Genomic DNA, 13,226 nt, shown 5'->3' on the forward strand with positions numbered 1-13,226 from the left:
CTTGAGAAGAAATGCTAGTCAAACTAGTATTTGTGGCTGTTGATAAAATGCTACTTGTCAGACAAAGATATCTGGAATTATTTGGTAGTCTTTGGTTGCTGAAACTGACAGACATTCAACAGTACTCCTACAGAAAGGATTTTTGACTGAAATTTAGCTGTAAAATCTGCCACTGACTTATAAAAATCACATTATTGAGGAAAGCTGGCAATTCCCATGAATTATTTGATGAACAATTTCTAAAGCTTCAGTAGATAAATGTTACCCTGTCAACAAAAGCTGTCCTGCAGAAGCACCACAAGATTGAATTGTACTAGGCATTGTAGAAGCTAAGATTATCAACAGACCTCTGCAAGCTAATTAATCTAGATCAGTAAGGCAGACACATAAGAGAAAGAAAGGATAGGGCAGGCAGTACCATCATGACCTAGGAAAAAGCAAAGGTTGTTTGCAATGGATTTTGACATTTAAATCTATGCTGGACAGCAAAACCCAGAAACATGGACATTCTCTGCAAAACTTCCACTTCACTGCAGCTTTCCAAGAGGGCTTTCCTGACCTGTGGATAATGGGAGCCCAGACAATAAGACATGTAAGGTGACCACTCTCACTAGAGCTGCTGTAGGAAGGACAAAGGTTTAGATTTTGCTCCTCTATTTCGCAAACAGCGCGATTGCTGGGACCTGGGTCACAAATGCTTCAAAAGCCTACAGACATTCCCCATAGGAGGAAGCCAGAAGTTCTCTGCAGCCAAGGTAAAACTTAAGAGCTCCTACAGATTATTTATTTTGACAAATGGATTTTAAGATGAAATAATATTAGAGTTTTTTCATCAGGTTATTGCTATAATTTGTCCATCATAAGTGTGGACTTTTATAGTAAGCTGTACACACAAAAAACTTTTACTTAGACCTGAGCCTTTATGAGACTATCCCCATCTTCTTATTTGCTATAATGTTCTCACAAGGCAAGATTTATATATGCTAATTCTCCCTCATGTACCAGTATCCTTGCTTTTATGTGGGCTCAAACATGTACTTGTAGGTTCACACTCAAAAGTGTTCTAATTAGAATAGTACATGCAAGTAAGGGCACAAATGAATATCAGATTTTGGGGTAGCTGAGGCTTCACAGATGTAAAATGATCATGAGTCTGCAGAGAGACAACATTTGCTTGGCATATAAAGGTGGACAGAACTCATTGGACACAATGAAAGCTGGCAAAAGCTAACAGAGTCAGTTAATCAAAAATTACTGCTACAGTATTTTTCAAACACTATTTTTAAATCAAAGCTACCTGGAATAAAAGAGCTTGGTGACAGAGAACTCTAGTCACTTAAACTTTGGGTAGCAATTATACAAAAACTAAGCACCGTAATACGCTGTACAGATAGTGGAATTGACTCCTCTGATGAAAATTTATTGGGCAGAAGCTGTTCTTTCTCCAATCTAGTTTCCATACATAGCATATAACAAACACAGTATTACAGTTTCATCTGTTCACAAATTATACACAACAGTTTTCATCCACTGATCATCAGTTTCATCCTTCGATCTCAAGGCACTTAAAAGGAAATCAATATCTTTCTCCCCATATAATCAAGCACTCGGACTTTAGAAGGCTGAATTTATGTCAGGACCTTAAGGCCAGTAAGAGCCAACACACTGATTAAAAGGAGGGGAATAACATCTGTATCTTATTATCTACAACTGTAATGCTTGCATAAAGAAATCATGTTTAAGATTCAATTAGAAATACCAATACTGTCAGAAAGAAAAGGCTGACATGTCTAAATGGAAACAATGTGCTTACAAAATAATATAAGCATTAAGCAAAACTGTTTCAAAATGCTATGAATGCTTTTGTGAGAAATGGAGAAAGGGCAGCTATAAAAACCGGGGAAAAAAAAAGTAAAAGGATACATTACAGCAAAGGAAAAAAAGAATTAGTATATTCACAGAAGCCTGCATGCAGAAAGGAGGACACTGATCCAGAAATAATTATACTGGGAAATAGGATAAAGAGGATAAAAATAGCTGCCATTAAACTGTTATTTTTCCTCCAGTTGTCCTATAACATTATGCTTTCATCCACTGCCTAAACTATTTTGACTCTGATAAATTACATGTATTATTACATATATGAAAAGATAGCAGAGCTGATTAAGATTATGAATTTATATGGCTATATATAAAAATATATTACCTACTATATGAGAGCTAATAAACACAAAGCTGCCAAAATAATGGAGAAAATGGAAACCTTTTAGGTGATCCAAATGCATACTTTCAGATGGATTTAATTTTAAGTTGCTGGGTTATTTCACAATTACCAAACTTGAATGAGACTAAAATTACCGATGATGAGCTGGAAGGAAATGAACATACTGGGGACAGGCACCATCCCATGAAACTGAAGGTTTTATGGCAAGCATTCTCAGAAATCTGCTAAACTATAACCTCACTTTACTGGAAAAGTATGGAATAGAATGTCCATGCTTATAACTCCTCCCCATTTTGTCTTACTATATGTGACATAATGCAGCTGTTGCCTTATACTTTCTTTCTCCAAGGTTCAAAGTAGCAATCCAGCTCTTTCAGTTACTGTGTACCTGAAGTCGAGAGTTCAGTGCCATCCCTTCATGTTGTTCAGAAAACCCAAGAATCTGTATTACATCTCTTCCTCCATAAGTCTACATAAGACCCAATGTTTAGGATCAAATTTCAGAATCCTTGTCTGGTTTTATTTGCAGAAGTCCTAATGATTATAATAGAAGATGGCAGAGTTCACTAAATAATATGAGCAGGGCTGGAATACTTGCTTGGAATAGCATCTATATCTGAAGAGGTATCAGAAATTCACTTCAATCCAACTGTTGACACTGTGTTTATTTATTTATCTCTCTATACCAAAACTGAAAGAAAAATATTTTCATTAGAAGTGTTAGCAACTTGAGAACCCTCTGATACTTTATCTATTATAATAAAATTATTCTAGAATATATTTCATTCTTTCACCATCTATCATGTCAAAGAACATCTGGCAAGTATCTGAAGCAAACAATTTCTCTATTTTTTCTCTCTGTGTCTTTCATTTCAGCCCCTGCCAGATCCCCTTTCTAGTAAAAGTTATAAATATCTAAAAAGCACTTAGTCTAATTAGTGTTTCTATATTTTAGAACCAGTGACAAATTATTTGTCAAGATGCTCATCTGAGATGCTCATCTGAGAAATACAATTTTATCTACTGTAAAAATAGGAGTAAAGAATAGTATATACAGTACCATAAATCTTTGAAGATAGTAAAAATCTGCAATAAATAAGAATTTTGAATGCTGTTGCAGAAAAGGGACAGATGATACAAAATTCTTAAGAACTGTGAAACTTTTAAACAGCAAATGATTAAAATATTAATAGATTATATGCTTTTTCTGTGCAATGCATCAAAGTAATTTAGGTTAAATATGTAGCAAATAACATGAGCTATCTAATGATCTTTTTGATGCATATAATTTTCTATACAAATAATTCTGCATTAAGTTTTTGAAATAAACCTGCATCTTTAAATTGTTTACTTAGTCATGATTTCATTAGGAAAGAGTACTTATAGTATTTACTGAAAACAATTCATGTTTCTATTGTGGTATTTGGCTTTATTTTTATCCCTACAGCTCTTACTGTTGTTTTGGGTAGTTTTTAAAAAATATTTACATGTAAATAATGCTTACTTTTCATGCTAGGAGAAGGTGCAAAAATAGATATGAACTTGTGTCCTAAAACTGTTTTATCACAGAATCAACTAGGTTGGAAAAGACCTTTAAGATCATGGAGTCCAACCTTTACCCCAGGAATGCCAAGTCCACCAGTAAACCATGTCACTAAGGGCTTCATCTACATCTTTTTTGAACACTTCCAGGGATGATGACTCCACCACTGCCTTGGACAGCCTGTTCCAATACCCGATCGCCCTTTCAGTGAAGAAATCTTTCCTTACATCCAGTCTAAACCTCCCCTGGTACAGCTTGAGGCCATTAACTCTTGACCTATGACTTGTTGCTTGGAAGAAGAGATCAGACACCTCCTGGCTCCATTCTCCTTTCAGGTACTTGCAGAGAGCAAGAAGGTCTCCCCTGAGCCTTCTCTTCTCCAGACTAAACAACCCCAGTTCCTTCAGCTCTTTCTCATAAGGCTTGTATTCCATGCACTTCATCACTAGCTCCACTCCCCTCCTCTGGGCCCACTCCAGCATAGTAATTGATAGTATAGATGGATAGTTAGTGAGGGGTCCAGAACTGAACACAGGATTCGAAGTGCAGCCTCACCAGTGCCGAGTATAGGAAATGATCACTGCCCTGGCCCTGCTGGCCACACAGTTTCTGGTACAGGACAGGATGCCATTGACCGCCTTGGCTGCCTGGGCACAAGCTGCTCATGTTTAGCTCAGTCAGTCAGCATCCCTAGGTCCTTTTCTGCCGGGCAGCTTTCCAGTCACTCTTCCTCAAGCCTCTAGTGTTGCATGGGGTTGTTGTGACCCAAGTGCAGGACCCTGGCAGTTTGTCTTGTTGAACCTTGTACAATTGGCTACAAGCCCATTGATCCAGCCTGTTCAGTTCCCGCTGCAGAGCCTTCCTACACTTCCAACACTCCCACCACTCAACTTGGGCTGCAAATTTGCTGAGGATGCACTCAATCCCTTCAAGATTGTCAGTAAAGATATCAAACAACAGTGGTCCTAGTACCTAACCCTGAGGGACACCACTAGTGACTGGTTACCAACTAGAGGTGACACCATTTACCACCACTTTTTGGGCTCAGCCAGCCAGCTAGTTTTTTACCCAGCAAAGAATCCACCTATTCAGGCTATGAGCAGCCACGTAATTATAGGCTTTATCTGAACTCTTCAAATACATGTGTCAATTGACCGAGATAGCTAGCTCCTCTTTATAGTGCAGCAGTTAGGGACAATCATTACAGAAATATACAGCAAAATAACTAAAAGGTTTATGTTTTCTGAAAGGCTTAACAACAGTTGTTAGAAAAGAAATAAGTGCAGCACATTGGAAGTTAATATATAGTGATTTAACTGCAATGTAACAAAGGTCATAGAGATTTTTGCAGTAAGAGAAATTAGTGTATTCGTTTGCTAGTCCAAAATGTTTGCAAACAGGTAAGCAAAATATTTGAGTATAAAATACCTCAGAAGGAGATTTACAAAGACAGGCTACATTTTTCAAGGCATTTGGAAGGTCACCCTCTTACAACATGGTAAATTTGACGCTACTTCAATGCAAGATAGATGCACAATAACAAATACATTTCAATACTACTGCAAAATAATGTGCAGGTTACGTGAATACAAAGGTTGAAAGAGAGAAAAAGCTGATAGCTCCATGGGTAAAATCTGTGATCTGTCATTTATATTGTTCTTAATGTGTTGGGAAAATTGAGACTAAAACTTTTTTCTTACGCTTTACTAATACAATTCATTAAACACACACCTTAGTGGTTTCTATAACACAACCATAAAGTCTTTCCTAACAGCTTCAAGCAACTGTTGAGAATGAACCTAATTAAGGAACACTTAACCTGCTTATCTTTAAGCAGTCAACAAGAGGAAAGAGTCACATGTCAAATGGGGTAGTCTATGTAAGCATACAAAATCATCTCCAACACAGGAGGTGAAAGAAATTTCAATATTGAGAAGCAAAGGAAAACAAGGAGAAATTTGTAAAGACTAGAAAAAATCCACCAGTAATAATTCGAGAAACCTTACCTCTTCCTCACCATCACCCTTTTGTTTTGGAAGAGTTATAACTGACAGTTATAATTACATGAAAATTATTTGCCACATTATAAGGGACAATTAAAAGCTTTTCATTTCATGTACTGATCTTAATACATTTCTTAAAAATGATGCTCTATAATTGTCAATATTTAAAAGATGTTTTAACTTCTGACTGCCAAAGAGCTTCCGTGAGGTGCTTGCTTTCTGTTTAACTGAGAATGCAGCTAATAGCACCCTCTCAAATGTACAAAGATACAAGCACATATGTTTGGAACTCATGCATTTAAATTATATATTTCAATTATATAACAGTTTCTGAGAGAATATATAAAACAGAGACAAATACAGATGAATTAATTTTACTAAAGTGCTTAGGTGAGTATCTACAGGGAAGTGACATAAATCCAATCTCTGATCACAGTCAAGGAGTGTGAGCTAGAGAGGATATTACTGGTTATCAGTGTATTCCACAGTTACTCTAAAGTGAATCATTAATGCTTTTAGTAGAATAAAATACATATTTAAGACATCCTGCATCTAACATGCATTGATCTTATTCAGAGCTACTGCAATAAATCAACACTTCTGTATTAGTTTGTTAGTTAACATACATTCCCAAACCAGTGAAATGTGAGATTCTGAGAGAAAAAACATGAATTCTCTAGACACGTAAAAGCAAGATAGAAGTTTAAGTGACTCTGAGTAAGAGGCAAACAAGCTCTCTCCTCTCCCCCCTCACCTTTTGTTGTATTTCACTCTTGGGTAAAAGCAAACAAACCTGCCTGAAAATGAAAAAAGAAGTACATTGTTTCACCTTCCTTCAGTTCTAAGAGAAGTTAAAGGTTTTTAATCATACTTTTTCAAGAAAAATCAAGTATAGAAATATCCATATCTGAGAATTAAGTTTTGCCTAAGTTAGAAAGTTAGCTTTATCCAAAAAATCACATGAAACCAGATTAAATTTGACTCTAATTCTCTACAATAAAATAAACCTCATTAAGTAATAGCTTGTAAAGAATTATTAAATACACATCTGAAAAGGGAGTTTATTCCTTTAGGTTGATTTCTAAATGTGTATGCCTGAGGAAGCATGCTCAAGGAGAGAATATTAACCAGCACATTACAATCTTCTGAATTACTTGTGTATTGTGCAGCCTTATGTATTCTTATAGAGGCAGCTTTGTATCAGACGATATTGAATGTGACTATGCCCTGCCTGTAAATCCTTGTTAGTCTACCATTTACACAACTGAACAGAAAGCCATCTACTACCACACAACTATTAAAAGCACAGCATGGACTTACTGAGCTTTATTTCATTGTGCATTTGGGCTGAGCATTTTCTCTAGATAATATAGAAAAGGACTGACCTCCAAAAAAAAGCAGAAATCTTGAGACCTAATAATCTGTGTTCACTGATTCTTGAAAGATGAAGAGCAGCAGACTAGAAACCATGACTGTTTCAGCTCCTGTTCACTGTAAAGAAAGAGCCACTACCATCATTACTATTATATCATCACAGGGATTGCTAATAGTTAATAGTGTTGAATTTACTAGGCTTCACACTAATTCAGATGCAGGAAACCTGCAATTGCCAGGACCTCCTACCCCAGGTGCTGTTGCTGGAGAAGGGTTTGTTCTCAACTGGAGCTTACACCTTACACCTGTGCTGGAAACACACCCAAACAATCATAGGACCAATGCTCAGCTGACAGTCACATACAGAGGCCTTTCGTCTTCTAAATTAGGGCTGGGACACTTGCCAGTGTAATCAAGATGGCCAAGTTTATGCAAGATTCAGAAAAATATAGAACGTAAAGTAGAACCTGCTTTGCCCCTACTATGACTGTCCTGAGACAAAGGATACTATTTTCTTCCTGATATTAACACTAAGCCTCATTTGTTAGTTGTAAATGGCTCTGTAAATATTAGTTATATTGAAATAATAATGGATGATAAACACCAAGTACAATTAACAATAACCTAGTGAATCAAATTTTTGTTTTCCATATAGCACCACTGAAGTATGAGAGAACATCCTCTTCTAACACAGGCTTGTCTTTCAAACACACACTACTGAAATAGCATAAGAAAATTGGGAACCTGACTACATAGATGAGATCATCTGGAGACCCAGTAAGGTTTCAAAAATTGAAGCATTTCTTCCCTTATTCACTTACAGGATGATCACTCAGCCATCAGCTGGTGGTGCTTAAAAAAAGGTGAGTGAAACATGTGGAAGCACAGGATGACACAGATATTACGTTGTATTGCTGTCACTCTCCTTTCTCTCTGCAACTAAGAATGGCAAACAGTTGCTGCCATGAACTAAGAGCCCTCTTGACAGTAAATATTCAAAGGTGGCTGGTACGGCAGATGGCAAAAATGCTGACAAAAGGAAAGGTCTTTCAAGTACTGAGGCAAGGGAGAGTTACACAGCTTATTTCTGTGTGGTTCCTACTATCTCTGTTTTGCAGTTTTTTCACCTCTATACAGCAGGGAAGGAGCCTATGAGCTTCAGTTTGGTTTAGGTTATTTGTAGATGGCATGTGTATGTAGAGAGAGCCATCAACTTCCAAGGAATGATTCAAGGATGCTTCACATTTCCCAGAAAGCTTGAATCCTTATGATGACTGATACAAATCACTAAAAAATAACCCAAACAGGAAACTACACAATATTTTTATCGATCTATACACCACAGAGCCAGTTCTATTTGTACTTCAAAATGTCATTTATATACCTGCACAGTAGGTGGAACAAGTACTAACAACTGAACAGCAGTCTGTCCTATATCCTTCAAAAATGTTTAATGAAGAATTTAATTAGCTACCCAGTAGGTCTGCCAAAAGCAAGCTTTCTTCCTTTACTGAAGTGTTTATGTTAGTCTGCACATTGAATAATGTCAAAGAATCAACCTGAAATTTGGAGCAATATGTTATGGTTTCTGTCTGGTTTTGATTTTTGATTTTCCTAGACATAAAAGCAAACTCAAGTTCAAACTCCTACGTATACAGACTCAAATATTTAAGTATTTAACATTTAACAATAAGAATTTATGTTTGTATATGTGTTTACGGGTGCACAACTCATATTTGTACATATCAATTAGAAAACAACTTTTCCCTGTGGTCGAGCTCTGTAGAGAACATGGATGAGTAGGACAAAGGCACCTTTATTGCTGTGTGCTGCCTCCATTCTGAGAGCTGCTCTGTCCTGTGCCAGCTCCTGTGTTGCAAGGTACCAGTGAGGCAATCTGTGAGCAGATGACTCATCCACACGGTTCACAGTGGCAGGGTGGGGAGAGCAGCATAGGTACCAATATGTGAATATATTGTCCCTGAAGATTTTTGAAGGCAGAGGAAATATACTGGAAGGGTAAACGGGATAAACACTGTCCCGTGACAGAAAGATGACCATGAAGGTACAGCAACCTGGTGTGCATCTCCTATACACAGAATTGTACAAGGATAAAAGTATTTTACCCATATCTCTGCTGTAAATCCCCTACAGAATTAATTTCCTCACCAGGACACAAGTACAGCTAGTAAAAAAAAAAAAAAAAAAATCCACAAAAAAACAAACCAAAATCAAAACCAAAACCAAAACCAAACGAAGCAAACAACCAAACCCCTGAAATGCAAATTTTTTTCATTAGGGCACTTTTTAAAGAAAGTGTCTATAGGTCACTCTAATTAATTTAGCAATTAGATCCACATCATAATAGCTTATTTCTTCTTATCTGCTTTGTAGATGCTGAGGAAAAAGAAACTGAGGAGTTAGGGGGAAATCCCTGTCAGGAGCTGAACTATTAGCATGTATCAGAGTAACTGCAAATAGAAGAGATTTAATTGCAGTCTTGTACCCTTTGTGCCAAATGTGTCACATTTTAACTTGCTATTTGCCACAGAACTTCTATTTTCATTTCAAAATTCCTGTTTCAAGAAGTAAAAAACACCTTTCTCAAGAAGTTTTCAGCTGCTGCAAAACTCATCTGATTTTCAGCAATAGTGTTCCCAAATTCATCAGAAATACCATCTTTCATCAGAGTGCTAATGATATCCCACAAGGTGATAAAATTAGCAGCTGGAAAGTGTAATCTTGCCACCACACTTCTCAAATCGCCATTCATTTTTCCAAGCTGTTGTCCAGTTCATGCCGCTTTCTCATTCAATTTTCAAATTGTTTGTTTATTTAAATGCCCAAAGCATATGTTACTGACAAGTTTTTTGTCACATAAACATTTTCATTATTGTCATGAGGGTTTTGGCTCCCAAGAAACTTCTCTTGCCTTCATGACCATATTCCTTTACAAAGCTTGTTCAGATCACTTACTTAAAAAATGATGATTTCCAAATAATTTTCTCAGCTATGTTTACTGGCCTGATAACCACAGTCTCATTAAAACTTGCTGGTAGTTTGATCTTCTCTGATAAAGGAATTTGCGAGCATTTATCTTCATAATTAGAAAACAAATACAGGAGTACAAAAACTTGGTTCAAAGAACTTCAAAACTGCTGAGAAAGGGAATATATCTGTTTCAGCCTTGAAAATTCCAAACCCACAAAAAGAAAACATGATTTACATAGCTTATGAACTAGATGAGTTATCAGGTTTTGAACTGAAAGTTCAAGTTAAACTAGCTTTAAAAAAAATCTATCCAAAGCCTATTTCAGCTCATGAAACCATTTAGCTCTGTGACAGACAGTAAAGTCCCTTCTACCACCTTTATCATGCAAAGGATGGTTGTAGCATTTTAGAGAGCAGGGCTGGAATATTTTGAATGACTTTTAGATTTTTTTGCCATCTCTGACTTCTCTGCAAATTCCTTACAAATAATATTGTCATGTCATTTTCCTGCAGGGAAATTCCAGACTGCAAATATGCAGCTCATTCAAACACTGCAGTCCACTTGTCCGTCCAAGTTCTCTGCCTTGCCATCTGAGATCCGTTCTGCAATGCAAGAACTGCTGAGAGGTGTTAGCTCAGAGGTGATCTAACAGTAGACAACTAAGGGAGTCCAGGAAGCGTTCAAGCTGATGCACATGTATGCTTTCCTCTGACTTCTTCAATACACACATTAAGCTGGATTTGCTTTAAACTCATATTGATTCCCTGCATTTGGACTCAGACCCAGCTCCCAAACTGCATTCCTTTATTTATGACATTAATTAATTAACTTCAACAGCAGTATAACAACAGAGCAAAGCCCAGGGCTGTGGAGCAGTCCAAAAGCTACTTAGGGACTGAAAGGGAATAGATGTGTAGCACAGAATCCCTTGCTAATTTACTTTGCTACTGCTGTAAATTATCCTTTTCAGGATGCAAGCTGGCATCAGAAGATGTGGACTGTGCTCCTTACAGTTTGGATAATTAAACATGCCACTGCTAGTCCTCACATTTCTGATGGCTGGGATTCAACACAACTGTCCAGTTAGAGGACAAGTGTCACAGTATGTATTTTCATTGTGAAGGCAAGTAGTGAATTGTTTACCTGTTAAAATCATCCCTTTATCTTGCCTTTCCTTGAATGAAAGGATAAACTGAGTACAGTGAACTCCTAGAACATTTAAATTCATGTAGTGGTTCTGTTCTCAGTTTTTTTTCTTTCTTTTCTCCACAGAGCACCTATCTTTCAGTCTAAATAAGTGTTGAAGTAGGCTTCCACAGATGGGCATATATCTAAACGCAAATTTCTTAAACCCTGTACTTACATGGATGCTTTATCTATAAGACAATCACAGATGTTCCAGAACAGCTTCCATACTGTAGGTCTGACCTGGTCCAAAAAAAGTAAATGTATTAATCTCCCCAGATTTCCAAGGGGAAACCCCCAACTATTCCATTTCTCTGACTCACACCCTAGTCTACTCTTAGTGAATGAAACAGACTGTTCGTCTTTATACACAAGAGAAGTCTAATTTGGAACAGGGGGGTATTGAACAAATGGCAGTTGTAAATTATGTGATTAACAGAAACTGTGTTCTTGTCTAATTCACAACAACAAAGAAAAGTGAAGTAAAGGAATTAAGGACTGGTTGGTGGCCCAATGTAACACTGGGCTTTTAATACTCAGGAGATGCTTATTAAAAGAAGCTGCTAAAATAAACCTTTTAAAAGAAGACAAATAGTATGGGTGCAATTAAGATGGGAGATGCTGACTGGACAAAGCATGGGCTTAATTTTAAAAAGTTTGCTCCTCTTGCACATTTTCTGAATGGAATTAAAATACTCCTGCTAACATTATGCCACGAATTCTTTTTCCTTTCATTTGAAAAGGATAGGGACATTATTCCAGCAGGAGATGTAAGGTAAGCTACAGAACACTGGTGTCTTAGAGGTGAACAAAGTGATCCAGTGGAGGCAGAAAAAGAAAAAAAAAAAACAAACCCACAACTTTAAAATGTTTTTATCTAATACTAATGGAAGCATATTTGCAAAAATGGGTATTAGTGGTGTTTATATGCTAACTGTGGTTTTAATGTTCTGAGAAGAGTGCTGCACACAAAAGCCTCAAACATCTCAGTAAGATCAAACATACTTGAAAAATTGGGTAAAGTTTCAAACTGGCAGGTTTTAAATCAGGAGCAGATAGAAGAACATAACCCTCTGAAGGTTCTTATTTGCTGATTTCCTTTTTCTACTGCTCCCTTTTCTACCTAGCATTTCATACAAGCCTTTGATTTTTTCATGAATGCCGCACTATTGTCTGTGAATAAATTCATGCAGATAAATGGTTTCAAGTATCAACAGAAATACATAACACTACTAGCTCATGATGAAGTCACAGAGATCACATTTGTGTATTCATAAAGCACCAAAGCCTCTCAAGAATTTGGGTTCACCACTGTTCAAAGGCAGAGCCAGCACTTTGTCTGTGTGCAACCAGCCCACCTATGTGGATTATATGCTGCTACAGCCCACAACAACAGGGAAAGGGACTCAGTGACAGAGGATAGCCTGTATTTTTAATCACGTTCTTATATTCCTTTGGTTTTGTAGCATCACAATCTCTCTTAAACACAAAACGTGAGCACAGAACCCCAGTGCTGGACTTCAGCAAGTCCTACTACTGAATAAATACATGACTCTCCTAGTTTCATGCAAATAGTTACTTTCCATTGCTGGATAATTAAATGTATTTTCTTAGAAGCTGGTAATGCAAATGTGGTTTATACAACTAAATTTTATGAAAACAATTAATTTCCTTTGGTCTAGTTATGTGTTCCTCTGCATTACCATAAGGAAAGAAAATTCACCCAATTGCTTTGTTTACAGTGTAGCAGAATGACATAGGTGCTACACCATTCATTGGCTTTATAAGAAGTAATAAGGTCACAGGAAAAGCTGGAGCAGCCTGAACTTCTTTTCCTTCAAGGCTGACTACATTAACACACTTACTGAAGGAAGGAACGGTAATGATCCAGTCAGTACTTATCGG

This window comes from Pezoporus wallicus, unplaced genomic scaffold (genome assembly GCF_028554395.1).
Source record: "Pezoporus wallicus isolate ANWC-B61680 ecotype Strahan unplaced genomic scaffold, APGP_CSIRO_Pwel_v1 contig_4309, whole genome shotgun sequence".
In the NCBI taxonomy this organism is placed as follows: domain Eukaryota; kingdom Metazoa; phylum Chordata; class Aves; order Psittaciformes; family Psittacidae; genus Pezoporus; species Pezoporus wallicus.